The sequence below is a fragment of the Apodemus sylvaticus genome, chromosome 23 (genome assembly GCF_947179515.1).
Source record: "Apodemus sylvaticus chromosome 23, mApoSyl1.1, whole genome shotgun sequence".
NCBI lineage: Eukaryota > Metazoa > Chordata > Mammalia > Rodentia > Muridae > Apodemus > Apodemus sylvaticus.
Window position 1 is genome coordinate 51,641,458 of NC_067494.1, and position 15,243 is coordinate 51,656,700.

The 15,243-nt window shown below is 39.7% G+C and overlaps 1 protein-coding gene and 1 pseudogene across 3 annotated transcripts in view; both read left to right on the top strand.

Annotated features, from left to right (window-relative positions):
• Window positions 1-15,243, top strand: part of LOC127673655 (zinc finger protein 431-like) — an 826,992-nt gene that overhangs the window by 426,194 nt on the left and 385,555 nt on the right. The gene's annotated exons all lie outside the window — the stretch shown is intronic.
• On the top strand, window positions 6,428-6,725 carry LOC127674226 (non-histone chromosomal protein HMG-17-like; annotated as a pseudogene).

The following is a 15,243-nucleotide window of genomic DNA, read 5'->3' on the forward strand; positions in this document are numbered from 1 at the left end:
AAACACACACATCTATGTATATTTGACTTCTGATAATGAAGCCAAAACCATACAATGGAAAAATGCAAGTATCTTCAACAAATGATGTTGGGCTAACTGGATGTCTACACATAGAAAGAATGAAAATAGATCCATACTTACCACCCTGTTCAAAACCCAAGTCCAAGTAGATCAACAATCTCAACATAAAACTGAATATGCTAAATCTCATAGAAGAGAAAGTGGGAAATACTCTTGACTGCATTGGTACAAAAGATAATTTCCTGAACAGAACACCAAGGGCTCAGTCTCTGAGATCAACAATTGATAAGTGGGACTTTATAAAACCACAAAGCTTCTGTTAAGGCAAAGGACACTGTCAATAGGACAAACCAGCAGCCCAAGAATTTGGAAAGGACCTTCACCAATCCTACTGACAGAGGGGAATATCCAAAATTTACAAAGATTGTAAGACTGAGGGAATGGGCAACCAATAACCAGCCCACATTGAGACCCATCCCACGGGCAAGCACCAATCCCTCACACTATTAATCATACTCTGTTATGCTTGCAGACGGGAGCATGTTGTCCTTCGACAGGCTCCACACAGAAACTGACACAGACAGATATAGACACCCAACAGCCAAAGAGTGAATGGAGCATGGGGATTCTTATGAAAGAATAGGAGGAAGTGTTGTGGGTCCCTAAGGGGATGGTAACTCCACAGGAAAACCAACAGAGTCAACTAACCTGGACCCTTGGGACTCTCAGAGTCTGAACCAACCACCCAAAAAAACATACATGGGCTGGACCCAGACCTCCCTGCTCATATATAGCAGATATGAAGCTTGTGGATCCTGAACGACTAGAGAGGGGGCTCTCTCAACAGCTGCTGCTTGTACTTAGGATATGTTCCACTAGCTGGGCTGCATTGTCTGGCCTTAGGGAAGCAGGACCTAACCTTGCACAGACTTGAAGTGCCAGGATAAGGGGAATACCCAGGGTTGCCCCCATGTACTCAGAGGATATAAAGAGGACGAGGAGGAGGAGGGGGGGGAAGAATTGTTGGAAGGGGTGATCTGGAGAGGGACATTGAGTAGAATGTAAAGTAACTAAGTAAAAACATTACTTTAAAAAAAGAAAACACATGATGCAATTTTTAAAATAGGATATGGATATAAATAGATAATTCTTGAAAGAGGAAACACAAATTATTGAGATACAATTAGAGAAATGTTCAATATCCTTAGTCATCACAGAAATGAAAATCAAATCTTCTTTGAGATATCATCTTGGTCAGAATTGGTCACGATCAATAAAACAAGTCATGGTTCATGCTTGTGAGACAGTTGAGTAAGGGGAAAATTTATCCATTGCTAGTAGGATTGTACACTTGTACAATCACTATGGAAACCAGTATGGCAGTTGCTCAGGAAGATGAGAATTGATCGAGCTCAGTATCTAGCTATCCCACTAGTGGGCATACCCCCAAAGAATGCTTCATCCTATCACAGAGATAACTGTTCAACCATGTTCATTGGTGCTCTATACCTAATCGTCAAAAATTGGAAACAACCTAGATGTCCCTCAACAGACGAATGAATAAAGAAAATGTGGTATACTTTCACAATGTTACTCAGTCATTAAAATATTAAATCAACTCCCTTCCAGCCTGCACCTCTACCTGAACCCATAGCAGATTGGCAAGCCTGTCCCTCACCCGAGACCCCACAGGCCACTTGTCTCCGGGAACATAACCAGGAAGACAGATTGATGTGCCTGCCTCCAGACTCCAAATCCAGCCTGTCTCCCAGGAGATCTGTCAAAACAAGGGTCACAAGGACATAGGGACACAGGGGGCATGCTCTAACCAGGGACACAGTAGGCCTGCCCTAACCATAGACAGAACTGCCTGCCTCCCAGGAGGGCTGCTCTAACCCAGATCAGGAAGTTTGGTAGGCAGCTGGCTCCACTCCTGCCATTCTCTAGTCTAAGATTCCCTGGGTCTGATCCTGCTCGACCTTACTGGTTTTTTCTGTCTGGAGGCACAGTCCACTTGCCACATAGGCTACAAATTTTTAACAAAAAAAAAAAAATATGTACAGAAAACAGTGGAGAATTGTGGGGAACTCAACAAATACACTATATCAAGGAATTAATTACAACATTCATTACAAATAGGTAAGTTATGTAAATGGAACAGTTTTGAGTATGCAACTCAAAAGAACCAGCTCCTGGTTTTGTGGATTCTTTGTATGGTTCTTTTTGTTTCTACTTGGTTGATTTCAGCCGAGTTTGATTATTTCCTGCTGTCTGCTCCTCTTGGGTGTATTTGCTTCTTTTTGTTCTAGAGCTTTCAGGTGTGCTGTCAAACTGCTAGAGTATGCTCTCTCCAGTTTTGTTTTGTTTTGTTTTTGTTGTTGTTGGGTGTTTTGTTGTTGTTGTTGTTTTGTTTTTGTTTTTTTTTTGTTTTTTTTTTTTTTTTTTTGAGACAGGGTTTCTCTGTGTAGCCCTGGCTGTCCTGGGACTCACTTTGTAGACCAAGCTGGCCTCAAACTCAGAAATCTTCCTGCCTCTGCCTCCCAAGTGCTGGAATGAAAGGTATGCACCACCACTGCCCGGTTTCCTGTTTCTTTTTGGAGGCACTTAGAGCTATGAGTTTTCCTCTTAGTACTGCTTTCATTGTGTCCTATAAGTTTTGCTATGATGTGCATTCATTTTCATTAAATTCTAAAAAGTCTTTAATTTCTTTATTTCTTCATCATTGAGTAGGGTGTTGTTCAGCAACCATGTATATGTAGGCTTTTCCTTTGTTTTTGTTGATATTGAAGACCAGTCTTAGTCTGTAGCGATCTGATAGGCTACATAGGATTATTTCAATCTTCTTGCATCTGCTTAGGCCTATTTTGTAACTATATGGTCAGTTTTGGAGAAGGTACCATGAAGTGCTGGGAACATATATTCTTTTGTTTTAGGATGAAATATTCTAGAGATATGTTAAGTCCATTTGGTTTCATAACTTCTATTACTGTCATTGTGTCTCTATTTAGTTTGTTTGCATAATCTGTCCATTGCTGAGAGTGGGGTGTTGAAGTCTCCCACTATTATTGTGTGAGGTCCATGTGTGCTTTGAGCTTTAGTAAAGTTTAGTTATGAATGTGGGTGCCCTTGCAGTTGGAGGATAGATGGTCAGAATTGAAAGTTCACCTTGGGAAATTTTTCCTTTGATGAGTATGAAGTGTCCTTCCTCATCCTTCTCAACCTGAGTTCTTCTGGTTGAAAGTCAATTTATATGATAGAATGGCTACTCCAGCTTGTTTCTTGGGACCATTTGCTTGGAAAATTGTTTTCCAACCTTTTACTCAAAGGTAGTATCTATCTATGAAGTGTATGCAGCAAAATGTTGGGTCCTGGATGGAGAGATACCCCAATGGTTAAGAGCACTGACCGCTCTTCCAGAAGTCCTGAGTTCAATTCCCAGCAACCACATGGTGGCTCACAACCATTTGTAATGGGATCTGATGTCCTTTTCTGGTGCTACAATATACTCACATAAATAAGATAAATAAAAATGTTGGGTCCTGTTTTTTATCCAGTCTGTTAGTCTATGTCCTTTTATTGGGGAATTGAGTCCATTGATGTTAGGAGATATTGAAGAATAGTGATTGTTGCTTCCTGTTACTTTTGTTGTTAGAAGTAGAATTATGTCTGTGTGACTATCTCCTTTTGGGTTTGTTGAAAGAAGACTACTTTCTTGCTTTTTCTAAGGTGTAGTTTCCGTCCTTTTCTTGGAATTTTCCATCTATTATCCTTTGTAGGGCTGGATTTGTGGAAAGATGTGTAAATTTGTTTTTGTCATGTAATATCTTGGTTTCTCCATCGATGTTAATTGAGTTTTGCTGGGTATAGTAGCCTGGGCTGGCAGTTGTGTTCTCTTAGGGTCTGTATGACATCTGCCCAAGATCATCAGGCTTTCATAGTCCATGGTGAGAAGTCTGGTGTGATTCTGATAAGTCAGTCTTCATATATTACTTGTTTCCCTTACTGCTTTTAATATTTTCTTTGTTTTGTGCATTTGGTGTTTTTATTATTATATGACGGGAAGAATTTCTTTTCTGGTCTAGTCTATTTGGAGTTATGTAGGCTAGTTGTATGTTCACAGGCATCTCTTTCTTTAGGTTAGCCAAGTATTCTTATAAAATTTTGTTGAAGATATTTTTCTGCCCTTAAAGTTGGGAATCTTTGCTCTCTTTTATACCTATTATCCTTGGGTTTGGTCTTCTCATTGTGTCCTGGATTTCCTGATGTTTTGGGTTAGGAGCTTTTTGCATTTTGCATTTTCTTTGACTGTTGTGTCAATGTTTTCTATGGTATTTTCTGCACCTGAGATTCTCTCTTCTATCTCTTTTGTTTGTTTTTTGGATTTGGTTTTTTCAGACAGGGTTTCCCTGGCTGTCCTGGAACTCACTCTGTAGACCAGGCTGTCCTCAAACTCAGAAATCTGCCTGCCTCTGCCTCCCAGAGTGCTGGGATTACAGGCGTGCGCCACCACCACCCGGCTCTTCTATCTCTTATATTCTGTTGGTGATGCTTGCATCTATGATTCCTGATCTCTTTCCTGGATTTTCTAGCTCCAGGGTTGTCTCCCTTTGTGATTTCTTTATTGTTTCTATCTCTATTTTTAGATCCTGAAGGGTTTTGTTCAATTCTTTCACCTGTTTGGTTGTTTTCTCATAATTCTTTATGGGATTTTTGTATTTCCTCTTTAAGAGCTTCTGCCTGTTTACCTATGTTCTCCTGTATTTTTTAAGGGAGTTATGTCCTTCTTAAAGTCCTCTATCATTACCATGAGAAGTGATTTTACATCTGAATCTTGTTTTTCCAGTATGATGGTGTATCCAGCATTTGCTATGGTGGAAGAACTGGGTTCTGATGATGTCAAGTAACCTTGGTTTCTATTGCTTATATTCTTATACTTGCTTCTCACCATGTGGTTATCTCTAGTGCTACATGCCCTCACTCTATCTGACTTGACCCTGTCGCTCCTGTGATCCTGGTTGTCTCAGAACTCCTCAGAGTCCAGCTGTCTCTCTGATCCTGTGATTCTGGTATCCTGTGAATCTGAGATCCTGGGTGTGTCTGAGCTCCTGGGAGTCAAGCTGCCTCTGGAATCCTGGTGTGACCAAGCTCCTGAGATCCTATGATCCTGAGTGTGTTAGAGCTTCTGGGAGTCCAGCTTCCTCTGGGTGGTGTGGAACTGGGTGCAGAGCTTGTGTCCAAGGTCTACTCAGGACACAGCTTAGACCAGAAGGAACACGTGCCACTGGCTGGTCAGAGGTTCCTGTGTCCCCAGATCCCGCTGGTCCCAGCTACTCCCAGTGTTGGGGCAGAGGGTGTGGCCTCTGCACCTATGATCCTTGGTGTGTTAGAGTGCCTCCTGATTGTGTTTTTATGCTGCCATCTAGGATTCTGACTTAGGAATAACTGAAATTCTCCGTGCTAATATTTTTCCTTGTTTTGTTGGATGAGTGTTTTGTTCCTTGGATTCTGTTGTCCTTTCTGGCTCTTAGGATGGTGTGGTAGCTGTGTGTTGTCTCATAGGAAATTCTGGGATCGTGACAGATATGGCCACTGGGGTTTCTAGATTTCTTGATATTTGGAGATGACCCTTGCTATGGGCTGGGAGAATTGGGCTGAAGGAGTCTATAGGAGGGAAGAAAGCAGGATGTTCTATCAGGATCTTCTTAGTTGCCTGAGAATGAAGACATATAGGGAGGCAAGGCCACACAGATATCTACTGCAGAGCTGGGAACGAGACTGGGGAAATGGAATTGGAGAAGAGGGAGATTGAAGGCTTGCCCTCCTGCTTATCTGACTGGCCTACTTGCTTCTATGGCAGGATTGGCTGACAGGTTCCCAGAGAATAGCTGCTATGTTGGTGGCTTGGGTGACAGGATAAATACGAAGGCAGGTTAGAGGAGATCTTTGTGTTCTACTAGAGATCGGAGGAGGGTGGTTTGCTTCAGCTGGGAGTGAGAATGGGACATTGGTTTTGGAGGGGAAGTGACGATCTGCTGTTAGCCTAACTGCTTTCCTTAGTGGAAATGGTCAGCAACTTGCCAGAGAATACCTAGTGGTGTTTGTCACAAGAATAATGAGATTACTGTAGGGAAGGAAGGTTGGAGGAGAAGGTCTGTATGATCCAAAAGATGGTGGGCAGAGAAGGGGAGGCTGCAGTAGATAGTCTGCTACAAAGTTGGGTAAGCCTGAATACATATTGATAGAAATACAAAAGCTCTCCTGAGAGTAACTATTCAAAATAAAGTCAAAGGAAAAAAAAATAAGAGACTAAAAACTGAGTAGAGTATCAGTGAGCTGTGGGGCAATTTCACTTATGCACATATGGATAAAACTAAAGTTGTGACAGGCCAAACCAGTGAGCCGCTGTATGTTCAGCACCAATGTCCACTGCCACCGCCATGCCCAAAAGAAGGCTGAAGGGGACACTAAAGAAGACAAAGGCAAGGTGAAGACGAGCCACAGAGAAGATCTGCAAGGTGTCTGCTAAACCTGCTCCTCCAAAGCCAGAGCCCAAGGCTAAAAAGGCCCCTGCAAAGGAGGGAGAGAAGTTACCCAGGGGAAGAAGGGAAAGCCAACACCGGTAAAGGTGCAAATAACCTGCAGAAAACAGAGACGCCAAAACAGAGCGAGCACAGAAAGCTGAAGGTGCTGGAGACGCCGAGTGACGTGTGTGCGTCTTGACAACTGTGTACTTCTAGTGACAGCTTGAAATACTATTTTTATCAAGTATTATAAAAATGCAGAATTTTTACACTTTTTAAGCTATATCGTTAGCATACAGAATACTTCATTATTGGGGGGGGGGGGGGAGGATCATGTGTCACTAACTATCTCCCAAGCTGGATTGAGGACAGAAAACCTCTTTCCCTGATAATTTTGAAAGACTCCTGTTGACTCCCAGGAGAGACATCCTGCTCTTGACATTGGTGGCCACCAAGGCACAAAATGCCTTGTGGTCTGGGAAAACTCTAAATTTATTTGTATATCCTCTTCCCTTGTAACATCAACATAGACTTAATTCCCTTAAAACCAGAGACCTGTTGGAAACTGGCCCCAAAAATTGGTTTTCCAGTCTATTGGATGATGTGGACTTTGCAGTGACTTCATCAAGTGTTCTCAGAAGAGCTCTGGTTCCCTTTATAAAAGATTGTGGATCTTCGGATTGACAATTCTGCCATGTTCATTTCCTGAAAGTCTGGGTTGGCTTGTAAAAAGTTGTTAAAACAACATCCTTAATGTGAAATGTCAGCCCTCACTCTAAGCTACTTCCCCCTTTTCCAAACATTGAATGAAAACTTCATTGGGTTTTATAGTGGCTTTCTGATTTTGGTAGTCTATACAAGAAGGAAATTTGGAAGTTCTTTATATTGTTGAGTGTCTGACCATATCCTGCCTGAAATACCATGACTGTTTATGAAAAGTATCTCTAATAAAGCTGGTTACAGTTAAAAAAAAAACAAAAAACTAAAGTCATTAAAGAAAACAAAACCAAAAGAAAGTACAGAAAAACTTTGAAAGAAACCTTGTGCTCCGGCCCACGGGTTTTTCAACAGGGGACCCTAGAAGAGAAGGGCAGAGAAAGAGACAGGAGACGCAAAGAACGAGGTCAAGACAAATTAACTGCTCACGACCTCCAAAACTTTATTTTCTCAGGGTTCTTATACAGGCAGGGGAAGAAGTGAGCAAGTGGGATTCTTCACGTAGTATGGGCAGTCAGCCAAGGTGAATCTCTGGCAGCTGCAAGATGTTTTCTTCTTCTGGGAGGGCACAGTGACCACTCGATTTCTCCAAGGTCTGTAGCTGAGGAGAAGTCAAAACCCAAGCCTATCTTTAATAAACTCTAAACAAAAAGTAAAGTCAGTTTGGCTCCTGGCAACCTTGAAATATTTTTAAAATTATAAACTATAAACTCAAATATCCAGGATACCCAGAGCTACACAGAGAATCCCTATCTCAAAAAAAAACAAAAAAACAAAAAAACAAAAAACAAAAACAAAAATAACCCTTAATTAACTTATTCAAGACTACAGATCAAATAAAATAAAAGATTTCAATAATTAACAGCCATAAATGGATGTTTATGGCTACAGAATACCAGAGTCTAGGATACAGTGGCTGAAATGATGGCACACAGAGTTATAGTCCAAGTATGCTACCCTGCAATTCAGCTATCAGCAGATTTACTGTGGTCAGATAGTACACTTTTCCCAAAATTGAAATATGATTTTGTCTGTATACAAATTCTCGAGACTCTTGCTAGCTCTGCCACAGTGAAGACATCATTTCCTGATACATCCTAGAGAACCAGCTGCACTCAGGGCATTTGGTAAGAGACCCCTCCCACCTCTGGAGTCCAAGGGCTACTTGTGGGGGTCGGGCGGCAACCACCAAAACCCCAACCTCTCAGAATACCACTGTCCCCTTCTGTTCTTTCTCCCCCTTTCCCCACCTTTCCTTTCTGCTGGGGCAGACTCTTGCCAGCTCTGCCACAGTGAAGACACCATTTCCTGATACATCCTAGAGAACCAGCTGCACTCAGGGCATTTGAAAACCAGCTGCACTCAGGGCATTTGAAAACCAGCTGCACTCAGGGCATTTGGAGCATGGAGAGGCATGGGAGCACAGTGTGTCATATCCAGGCGGAGCAGGGAGACAGCTAACCTTCCAGGACTGTGGAGAGGCCTGAGAGCACAGAGCTGATCCTGGGCCACAGAGCTACACACAAACACCACCACAGCTACATATACAAACACCACCACAGCTACATACACAAACACCACCACAGCTACATACACAAACACCACCACAGCTACATACACAAACACCACCACAGCTACATACACAAACACCACCACAGCTGCATACACAAACACCACCACAGCTACATACACAAACACCACCACAGCTACATACACAAACACCACCACAGCTACATATACAAACACCACTACAGGAGAGCTGGTCTCCCAGGAGTGCCTACATACCTGTGTGCACAGAGAGAATGGGAATCTCAGGAGTACAGATACACAGGCTTGCAGGACAGATAAGCCACAGTCCAAGACAACAAAACAAGCTAACTCCAGAGATAACCAGATGGCAAAAGGCAAATGCAAGAACATTACCAACAGAAACCAAGGCAACATGGCATCATCTGAACCCAGTTCTCCCACAACAGCAAATCCTGGATACCCCAATACACCAGAAAAGCAAGAGCTGGATTTAAAATTTCATCTCATGATGCTGATAGAGGACTTCAAGAAGGACATAAATAACTCCCTTAAAGAAATACAGGAGAGCATGGATCAACAGTTAGAAGTCCTTAAAGAGGAAACACAAAAATTCCTTAAAGAAACAAAGGAGAACATGGGTCAACAGGTAGAAGCCCTTAAAAAGGAAACACAAAAATCCCTTAAAGAATTTCAGGAAAACACAATCAAGTGAAGGAACTGAACAAAACTCTCCAGGATTTAAAATTGAACTAGAAACAATAAAGAAATCACAAAGGGAGACAACTCTAGAGAGAGAAGACCTTGGAAGGAAATCAGGAGTCATAGATGCAAGTATCAACAACAGAATACAAGAGAGAAAAATCTCAGGTGCTGAAGATAACATAGAAAACATTGACTCAACAGTCAAAGAAAATGCAAAATGCAAACCCAAAATATCCAGGAAATTCAGGACACAATAATAAAACCAAACCTAAGGATTATAGGTATAGAAAGTGAGGGTTTACATCTTAAAGGGCCAGTAAATATCTTCAACAAAATTATAGAAGAAAAGTTCCCTAACCTAAAGAAAGAGATGCCCATGAACATACAAGAAGCCTACAGAACTCCAAAAAGACTGGACCAGAAAAGAAAGTCCTCCCAGCACATAATAATCAAAACACCAAATGCACAAAAAAAAAGAAAGAATGTTAAAAGCAGTAAGGGAAAAAGGTCAAGTAACTTATAAAGACAGACCTATCAGAATTATACCAGACTTCTCACCAGAAACTTGAAAGCTAGAATATCCTGGGCAGATGTCATACAGACCCTGAGAGAACATAAACGTCAGCTCAGGCTACTATACCCAGCAAAACTCTCAATTACCATAAATGGAGAAAACAAGACATTCCATGACAAAACCAAATTTACACAATATCTTTCCACAAGCCCAGTCCACGGCATAGCATGTGACCAAAATGGTAGTCACTATAATTTGATTAAGCCATAATTTTAATAACTAAAGTATAAAATCCATATCATCAGTCTTTTTGGCTCACTCTTTCATACTTCAGAGATCTTCCAGGGTTTTCAGTTTGAACTGCTAAGAACCAGAGAACTGTAGCATCAATAGCTGCTAGCAGAGATCTAACTGCCAGGTATGAGGATCCTTGTAACACATCGGCGTCCTCTGAACCGATCCACATGATAAAGACATCAGGCAAAATTTCTTTTAAAAATTTGGAAGGGGAAGAATGAACTAAGAAACCAGCTATGTACTATAGGACACCATCAGATCACAGCTACTATCACAGGGAATGGATGCACCAGGGAGGACTGGGAGTCCAGTGGGAGTCAGGGCTGGGAGGACTGCACGCATCCTCACAAGTCAGCAATAAGAGACAGCCTCCTGAGAAGGGGTCACCTAGGGGCACGACGAAAGAGAAGAGGAACTTGGCCATATGACCATTCTGTAAACAAATGTATAATTAAGACTGTCAATTTATTAGTTGTCTAATTAATTTTGGTTAATTTTTCAATAATCCTTGATCCTATTTTCACTTACATCAAATTTTTATTACCTGAAGAAAATGGGTAATTCATGAGAAACAACAGTCAAAAAGAAAGCTGAAGGTGAGAAAGTGCCAGTGTCTCAGGAGGCTGAGGCGGGAGGATGGCCTTAGCACACGAATTTAAGTCCAGCCTGAGCAGCATAGTGAGTAAAACCCCATTTGATAAAAATACATAAAAATGTATGACCACTTAGTAAGCACTCAATTAGTATGTTAAATACATACCTTTAATGGGGCAAATTAAATTAGCATGCTTGAATGTTAGAGACCACCCTTCACCAGCTTCAGTGTCTTAAGAAAATTCATGTAACACTATTGTTTTTCTAATATTAGTTTAAAATGTATCACTATTTTTTTATCAAAACAAAAAAAAGTCTATGACTGTAAATAGGCTAACTAGCATATGTATGGTTCTTAAAAAGCAAGGTGCATACACTATACAGTTTCTATTAAAAAGTATAAATAAAAAGAACTGACAAAATTATTGGGAAAATTACATGGATTGTTTTCAGCACTCAGATCTTGATATGTGTTCCAAAATAAGAAACTATACAACTAGCCAGGCAGTGGTGGCGCACGCCTTTAATCCCAGCACTTGGGAGACAGGCAGGCAGATTTCTGAGTTTGAGGACAGCCTGGTCTACAGAGTGAGTTCCAGGACAGCCAGGGCTACACAGAGAAACCTTGTCTTGAACAAACAAACAAACAAACAAACAAAAACACAAAAAGCAAAAGAAAGAAAGAAAGAAAGAAAGAAACTATACAACTAGACTGATAAAATGATAATTTAAAATTTTTCAAGAAAAATTGAGAAAGAATAAAAACCACTTATGACTAGAAATGTTCAGGAGAGAAAATGAATCATATAGCAGAGCCCTGAACTCTGAACTAATTCTGAAAAATGCTCATGCTGACTTGTAAAATAATATTTTAATATCCTCCCTAGCACATTTTAGTACTTCCCTGGACCAATTTTATTCATGTATAATTTATGTTTCTATGTCAGTCACCTGCATGTTATAAATATATTAGTAGAAAAACATATTTTAATGTTTTTATTAAATCAGAAGTATGTATCAGTGCACTTACAGTTGAAGAAGTTAATGTAAGAGTTACTGGCTACTTATGGTACAAAACTGAGCCAAGAAAAACATTCACTGATATACTGCAGCACTTGAAAATGTCTCTTTTACACTGTGCCCAGAACCACAAAATTTATCAAATAAATTTCCATACCCCCAAAATCTAAGCAAAAGGTACTGTGAAACTGACATTACACTAAAAATAAAATACTAGTACTATGCAGTTGTATCCATGTTCAGGAAGAAAAAGGATCATAGTCTACAAATGATGAAAATAGTAACATGCAGAAGATATTTAATTAAAAAGTATCTCAAATAAAAAGTTGGATAGTAATGAACCTTATGAGCAATTTATGCAAATTGAGAAACACCACATAAAATAAAACTTAAAAATGTGGGGGTCCAACTGGTGTTATTGCATTTTTAAAAATGCTAGAAACAACATCTTCTGCTTGAATTATTTATTTATAATACCTACAACCAATCTTTTATTCTAGCATGGAAAAAATATGGTGTCTGACTGCTTTAATCAACTCCATTAGCATACAGACATAAAGTTCAGCTAAAGATCATTTCATGATAATTCAGCACTTCGGAACTCTATGTAACTTTGCCCTTTCCCCTGTGAGACATTTATCAATGTCTAGAAACATGTTGGGCTGCCATACTGAAGTGGAAAGAGGAGACACAGCAGTGCCACCGTCACCTAGTCTCTTGTTGATATGTACTAGGACTATTGCCAAACATTCAACAGTAATCAGGACAGCCTTAAAAAAAAAATCAAAAACCAATAACACCAATAATTACCCAGCCCCAGATATTAACAGCATCAAATCTTGGACATCCTATCTTTTAGTTATGTTTCTGTTACCATATAATAAAATACCTGGACAAATGCAACTTAAAGGAGAAAGTGTTTATTTGGGCCCACAGTTCAAGACTATACTTCATCATGATGGGGAAGACATGATAGCAGATAGGGAAGGCACAGTGGCAGGAACTGGAGATTGGATTGGTAACATTGCATCCACAGTCAGAAAGCATAAAATGAGGTTAGGATATAAAGACTCAAGGTCCATCTACAGTGATCCACTAACTCCAGGAGACTCCCTCTCCTAAAGGTTTTATACCCTTCCCAAATAGCATCACCAGCTGGGGGCCAAATGTTCAAAACATCTTAGCCTATGGGGGCCATTTCATATTCAAATCATAATGTCTTTGTTTAAAACCCAACCCCTTGCCTTGGACAATAAACTATGATAAGAATTTCAAGACAAGACAGTGTCTTCCTTTGTACCACATAATGGTCTTGAAACCATGCTTCTCTTAGCCTCTCTATTAGTAGGATTGTTTATTTGATGTTTTTACTCTATACTATGGTTTTCAGAACAGCCAAAAAAAAAAAAAAAAAAACCATAGACAATTAATTTGGGAGGTGGCTTGTAAGAGAACAAAAAAGAGACTGAATGTTTTGCTTGATATTTATAATTATTGTATCAATTTTGAAGATGACCTTATAAGTTACTCTTTTTCTGAGATGAATGCTTTTCAAAATTATCACAGTTAATGAACCAGAATCTTACTCTCAACTAATGTCTGTGCCACTCTCCAAGCAGAACCACTGTTCATTGAAATAGTTGATGAATGACTTCATAGATAGACCATCTTAATACACACACCATTTCTTAAAGGAAGGTAACCTGTTCCCTGTGGGCTGAGAATGATGACAATCGCTCAAGTCAAATAGCTTTGACCATAGCAGGAAAACTGTACCCAAATAACTGGGTCTACAATTCATTCCTTGGTGCAGCAGAACTGTCAACTCTTAGGTTAGCTACTGTGGAGGTAAAATGCTTTGGGAATGTGAGAGAGACTGATGTACAGCCTTATTACAATGAATTCCAATGTCTAAAAAATTGTTCTTATGTTGGGTTTGTACCACAGAAAGAGCCAAAGATTTTAAGCTCTACTAAAAGCAAAACAAAATAAGCAAACAAAAAGACTTTATCTTTTTATGTTCATTTAATAACATGTCCATCATTTTATGATTGATATATATATATATATTATATGTATATAATAAAAAGTTAAAATTAAAATTAAAAAAAATAGAAAGTTAAAAAAAAGACTGAGCAGGTTATATTTAGGAATATATGTATATACTTGTATGGAGAAAAGCCCATGAATTTGAAAGATAGCAGGGAAGGGTATATGGGAGGGTTTGGAAAGAAGAAAAGGAAAAGGGGGGATGATGACATTATATCTCAAAAAAAAGTATATATATATATATGATGAGTATTGTTTTAAAAACACAAATCTGATAGCATCACACATTGCTTAAATCTCTCATCAATTTCCACTTTAACCCAAAATAAAGCCAGATATTTTATCACGTGGAGATCTGGGTCTTATCTACTTTTTCTTCCTCTGGTAGCATAGAGCATCATTCTCTATCTTCCTTTCTCAAATGAAAAGCTGTGACCCTGTGATGCCCAAGACATTGCTTTAAGTACTTCACATGTGCATACCATTTAATCCCTTCATATCTCACAGAAGAGATCCAACCATCATCTCCACTGTACCATGAAAAATTCACATACAGTGCACACACAAGTCTTCAACATCTGCACTTTAATCACACTCTTCTACTTAAGGATATAGACAGCATTTCTATAAACACATCAGAACTTTTCATACTCACACATCACATAAGTACACACACAAGCACTCAAATACCCATAAAAAATTTACCATTTACAGCACAGAAGCTTCATCTGATTTGCATGGGTGTTGATGGGCAAAATACTCTATAATATATAATTAAAATATGAATATTGAGTATGTTTGGATTACTTAATGGATCAAGAACTCTGTGTTCCTTTGAATGAGAATGGACTCCATAAAGCTGGCCTCGAACTCAGAAATCCACCTGCCTCTGCCTCCCAGAGTGCTGGGATTACAGGTATACGCCACCACTGCCCGGCCCGTTTAACTTTTTAAGGGTAAAAGCCCACAATTGTAATGTATTCAAAAAGCAAGCATCATTTGCAGAAGCTGTTTACAGAAGTAAAGAAGTAATAGCTGTATGGTCAGGCAGTCAACCTTTAGCTCAAGGTCAATTGTACAGGGATGTAGGACTGGTTAAGAGACCAGTTTACCTTAGGAAGGTAGGGTTAGTACAGACACCAGTTTTACCCAGAGTAGTTTTAACACTCAATGTACTCTTAGGAATATTTTTATGAGATGGCATAACTATAGCTCCATAGCCCACTACACTACCTCCATGAAATTTTAAAACCCAGATTCAGCATAGGTTACGTTTTT